This window comes from Bubalus kerabau, chromosome 17, assembly GCF_029407905.1.
Source record: "Bubalus kerabau isolate K-KA32 ecotype Philippines breed swamp buffalo chromosome 17, PCC_UOA_SB_1v2, whole genome shotgun sequence".
Taxonomy (NCBI): domain Eukaryota; kingdom Metazoa; phylum Chordata; class Mammalia; order Artiodactyla; family Bovidae; genus Bubalus; species Bubalus kerabau.
In genome coordinates this window covers 62,709,191-62,715,576 of record NC_073640.1, presented here as the reverse complement: position 1 = coordinate 62,715,576, position 6,386 = coordinate 62,709,191, and positions in this window count along the sequence as shown.

Below are 6,386 nucleotides of genomic sequence, written 5' to 3'. Positions count from 1 at the left end.
GTGTTCTGTGATATGAGAAAGTATCTGAAGACCTTGACCTGTACATCTTTTTCTGGCTTTGAGTGATGTCAGAAAAGCCTGCGTGAAGGGCACTGTGATAGTGTTGTTCACGTGTACTATCACCATGCCCTCTGAGCCTCACCAAGAGGTGTAGGAACTTCTCCTGACAAGGGTATTGTCCAGGTTCACACCCTCATATTTGTGAGGCTGTTGACTAAACTGTTGCTGATGCTGCATGCTTGTCACCTTGGTGCTATTGATCATTCTGCCTCCACACTTAATTTTGTAGTAACATAATGACAGAGCTTACATAGTGGAGTGATAACTTCAGTGATGAACCATCATTTGTTTTTGTTTTTTTTCAAGGCATTGCTACTTTCCTTTTTTAATATTTTATGTATTATAAATGAAATTTATAAAGTTTCTATTTTATGTTACTCTTTGTATTTCATTTGCAATATGTGGGATGGTTGGTTGAGAAAGCTCCCTCACCCCTATGGTGGAATTGGTGATCAGTACTTTTTAGAGTTCTTTATGTATTCTTGATGTTAAACTATTATTGAATATATGATTGGCAAACTCTTTGTATTATAGTGTATTTTTTTTTTGATAATTAGGATGTGTGCAATTTATCTCTTTTTATTTTGGTGGCATGAGCTTTTGGTGTTGTATCTGATAAATCATTGGTGAATCCACTGTCAAGAATCATTTTCTGTTCATTTACTTATAGGAGCCTTATACACTAGGGACTGAGTTTTAGGTCTTTGAAGCATTTTGAGTTAATTTTTGTTTATAGTGTATAATAATGTTCAAGCTAAATTCTATATGTGAATATCCAGTTTTCACAACACCTTTTGATTCATAGATTGCCCTTCCCCCATTACTTGGTCCCGACACGATTGTGGAACATCATGTGACCTTACAGACAAAAATATTTTTCTGAATCTATTGTGTTCCCCAGGTGTCTGCCTTTATATCAGTACCATACTGTGATTAGTGTAGTTTTGGAATCAGTTTTGAAATAAAGAGACATGAGATGTCTGACTTTGCTTTCCAGTTTGTTTTTGCTATTCATTGTCTTCCTCGATTCCATAGGAATTGTAGGATTGATTCATCTGCTTCTTAAGAAAAGCTGAATTTGGATTTCACTAGGGATCTTTTTGAGTCTTTTGTTAGCTTTGACTAGTATTGACATCTTAACAATATCAACTTTACATCCATGAAGCATGGGGTATTGACATTTATTTGATTCTTCTCTAATATTTTTCAGAAGTCTTTAGTTTGCAGTACAAAAATTCTTCCCTTTTTGTATAATGTTAGGATTAAGTATTCTTTTTAAATTTTCTTGTCAATTGAATTACTTTGATTGTTCATTTTTAATATTTAGAAATCTAGTTGGGTTTGCATGCCGATGTTGTATCATGTAATTTCTTTGAAGTCTTTATTTCTATACTTTTTTTTTAACTTATTAATGTTGCAAAATGTCTATTATGGGTATGTCATTTTGTAGGACATAGTTAGAAAGATATTTTGTTTCATAAAAACTGTACTATTGAATTTTTTTCTCTATGGTATATATATTATAATTCTAAATAGCAACATATTATTAGATAAACTCATTTTGGATTTTTTAGCATTACAATATATTGTGTGTTCATTAGCATTTTTTGTGTACAGTAAGTATGCAGAATATATCTGTAGTAGAATACATTTTTCTCCTCAATTATGAGACTGCAGCATGTTTACTGTTAATTGGTACATGCTTTTGAAGTCATGGTGGAAAAATTGCATTTTTTTTTGTGAGCTGACATGTTTTTCTAGTATACGTGTTTTTGTCATAGGCTGTTTGCGAGTATTCGTCCCTAAAATCAATTTGAATTATCTGTTACAACTCTTATTTTTAGTAAAGAAGTTTATTGCTCTAGTGTTTCTCAGAATTGTAAGATCATATTTGTAAAGTTTCAAAATTTTTTGAAAATGAAAAATATTACATAGTTGGGAAAAAGTTTATAACTGTGATATAAGTATTACTTTTGGTGTAATAGACACTGAGACACTTATTGATGAATTTTAGTGAATGGATTCTTTATGTCTTGTAGATATCTATCTGATACATGTCGTCAACCAATTACAACCCAAAGCAGAGAGTGATACAGGAGAAGTATTCCAAACAGCGATCTTGGGAAGACCTAAAATTCATGAAATCAAACATTTTTACCTCAGGGAAATCCAGGAAGACATGTATAACCTTGAGTGTCATTGGAGAAGTGGTGGAAGAAATAACAAAGGAATGCCTATAACTCATGATGGAAATCTCACTGATGGCAGAGGTCAACAGTGAAGAAAGGGTGTGGAAATCAAGCCCTTTGTAAATAGGCTTGGATTAAATGTGCAGGATAAACTGCAGATATTTCAAACTGACGGGATAATTTCTGAATGTAATGAAGTTACAAAGTCTGTGAACAGTAGTCACCTTCACCACTTCAAGGAATACCTCCTGGTGTCCAGACTAACCTTTCTAATATATTTGGGAATGATTTTTTGCATCCTTTATTACTGACACAAGATCCAACAGCATACTGGGAAAGAGCTTCCAAGTGTATTGAGTGTAGGAAAACCTTTAGTCATGTCTCAGCTCTCAGGAATCATCAGATAATTTATTCAGATGAAATATTACATAATTGTGACATATGTGTCAAGGTCTTCAGTACAAATTCACACCTTGCAGTTCATCAGAGAATTCATAAGTGAGAGAAACCTTACAAATGTGATGAGTGTGGCAAGGTCTTCAGTCATAAAACAGCCCTGCAAATAATCAAAGAATTCATACCGGAGAGAAGCCTTTCAAATGTAATGAATGTGGCAGAAGCTTTAATCGCTCCTCAAATCTCTAGACACCAGATAATTCATATAGGAAATAAATTATATAAATGTGATGTATGTGGCAGTGTCTTTAGTCGAAAACCAAACCTTACAGATCATCAGAGAGTTCATAGTGGATAGAAGCGAAGAAAAGTGGGAGAAGGTTATAAGTGTAATTTTTTTGGTAAGCTGTTTACTTACAGTTCACACATTTTAATTCATCAGAAAATCCTTATGGGAGATAAACCTTACAAATGTAATCACTGTGGAAAGGACTTTAGTGAAAAGGCAACCCTTGCAAAGCATCAAAGAATTCATACTGGAGAGAAACCTAACAAATGTAATGAGTGTGGAAAAGCCTTTAGTCAAAAAACACATCTTCAGCTTCATTGGAAAATACATACAGGAGAGAAACCTTACGAATGTAATGTGTGGCAGGTCTTTCAGTTGAAATTCACAGCTTACAAGTCATTGGAGAGTATATTTTGTAGAGAGACCTTTCAGATGTTTTGAGTGTGAAAAAGCCTTTACTCAGGTCTCAAACCTAACTAAACATCAGAAAATCCATAAATGAGAGACATCATCCAAGTGTGATATATGTTGATCTTTAACTCTCAGAGTTCAAAAGAAACTATACAAATGTCATGAGTGTGGCAAAGCTTTTGTGTGTGGAAGCCTCATGATCAGATAATTCATAGAAGAGTGGAACATTACAAATATAGTGAGTGTCTCAGAGTACTTAGTCTGAATGCCTACCTTATGATCCATATTGGAGAGAAACATTAGAAATGTAATGAGTGTGGTAAATTCTTCAGTGTACTTTCAGGCCTAACTTGCCATCAGATGATGCATAGAGGTGAGAGCCCTTGAAAATATAATTGAGGTTGCAGTACTTTTGGCAGTGGTTCATATCTTATGCTTCATGAGAATATTCACACTGGATCAAGCACAGATGATATTGAATGTGGTCAGGCCATAGAAAATCTACTCATTCTCAAAAAGTTCATCACCAGTGCCAGGAATATGAGCAACCTTTTCTCATTGGTCCCCTTGCACCAGTAATCAAGTTGTTTGTACTGCAGCAAACAGTACTAATGTACTGAATTTTGAATAGCTTTTAGGTTGTGCCTTAGACTTATCAGGGATGCCCTGGTGGCTCAGGCAGTAAAGCGTCTGCCTGCAATGCAGGAGACCCGGGTTCGATCCCCAGGTCAGGAAGATCCCCTGGAGAAGGAAATGGCAACCCACTCTGGTACTCTTGCCTAGAAAACTCCGTGGATGTAGCCTGGTGGGCTACAGTCCATGGGGTTCCAAAGAGTCGGACACGACTGAGCGACTTCCCCACTTCCCCTTAGACTTACCAAATACTTCATGATTTAAATTGCAGTGAATATGGGAAAGCTTCATGTTATTGTTCATTTATCACTAGATAAATCACTAGGCAGAATATTTATCTTGAAGAGAAAGCACACAGATGTAAAGTGTGTGGCAAGGCTTTTACCCAAAGATCACAAGTTGGGGAACATACTGGAGCAACACCTCCCAAATGCAATGAGTGTGGGAAAACTTTTATGTTGAGTTCAGGCATTAGGAGTTGAGCCATCTGATCATGAGAGTGTTCAGTTTCTGACCATGAATCCTAGCCATGATGAAAGCTCAGTTTATGAGTATTGGGATGGACTGGGTACGGATCCCAGGTGCCAAGTCATAGTGATGGGAGTTTCTAATCATGCTGAGGATTTTGACTGAGCTATAAGGAAAAGAATGCCTATGAGATTTTGTATCAAACAGCCTGCTCTGAAACAAACCTAAGTGTGAGAGCTGGCTACTAAAGTGCATCTAAGAAGATATTGCTAAGATTGATATATTTTGACATGTGTTTTTGAAAATAATGTGTAATCTGCCATTTTTGAATGTTCTGAAAATGTTGATTAGATCCCATGATTTGATGGGGGTATGGAGTTCATCCATAAATCCCAAATCTTCGGAAGACTGTATTTTTCAGACTTTGTTACCCACATTTGAGAAAACGTTGTTGTTGTTCAGTTGCACAGTCATGTCCGACTCTTTACAACCCCATGGACTGCAGCAGGCCAGGCTTCCCTGTCCTTCACCATCTCCCAGAGCTTGCTCAAACTCATGTCCATTGAGTTGATGATGCCATTCAACCATCTCATTCTCTGTCGTCCCCTTCTTCTTCCACTTTCAATCTTTCCCAGCATCAGGGTCTCTTCTAATGGGTCAGCTCTTCACATCAGGTGACCAAAGTATTGGAGCTTCAGCTTCAACATCAACCCTTCCAGTGAATATTAAGGATTGATCTCCTTTAGGATGGACTGGTTTGATCTCCTTGCAGTCCAAGGGACTCTCAAGAGTCTTCTCCAGCACCACAGTTCAAAAGCATCAGTTCTTTACCACTCAGCCTTCTTATGGTCCAGCTCTCATATCCAAACATGACTACTGGAAAAACCATAGCTTTACTATACAGACCTTTGTGGGCAAAATAATGTCTCTCCTTTTTAATATGCTGTCTAGATTTGTCATAGCTTTAGAAAATTAAGACCTAAAATATATTACAACTTGCAAATAAAAAGTGAAAAATTCTAATTATGTTCATACTGAACATATAATCAACTTGTAATTACATTATGGATATTTTTTAGTTTAGTGTAATTTCCTAAACAAGTTTTTGGGAAAGATACTTAACAGTCAGGCTTCCTTGGTGACTCAGACAGTAAAGAATTCGCTGCAAGGCACAAGACCTGGGTTCGATCCCTGGGTTAGGAAGATCCCCTGGAGGAGGGCATGGGAACCCACTCAAGTATTCTTGCCTGGAGAGTCCCACGGACAGAGGAGCCTGGCAGGCTATGGTCCATGTGGTCGCAAAGAATCCAACACAGCTGAGCGACTAAGCACTTCCTCCAAAGTATAGAATAGAGTATTTTAAAGAATAATGCAGTTCTCATCAAAAGAAAAAAAATGTTTTTTTTCTCCTATTTTGCTTTCTCTTTTTAGGTTATTTACATGGTGACTGCAGCCATGAAATTAAAAGACGCTTACTCCTTGGAAGAAAAGTTATGACCAACCTAGATAGCATATTCAAAAGCAGAGACATTACTTTGCCAACAAAGGTCCGTCTAGTCAAGGCTATGGTTTTTCCAGTGGTCATGTATGGATGTGAGAGTTGGACTGTGAAGGAAGCTGAGCGCCGAAGAATTGATGCTTTTGAACTGTGGTGTTGGAGAAGACTCCTGAGAGTCCCTTGGACTGCAAGGAGATCCAACCAGTCCATTCCAAATAGGAGATCAGCCCTGGGTGTTCTTTGGAAGGAATAATGCTAAAGCTGAAACTCCAGTACTTTGGTCACCTCATGCGAAGAGTTGACTCATTGGAAAAGACTCTGATGCTGGGAGGGATTGGGGGCAGGAGGAGAAGGGGACGACAGAGGATGAGATGGCTGGATGGCATCACTGACTCGATGGACATGAGTTTGGGTGAACTCCGGGAGTTGGTGATGGACAGGG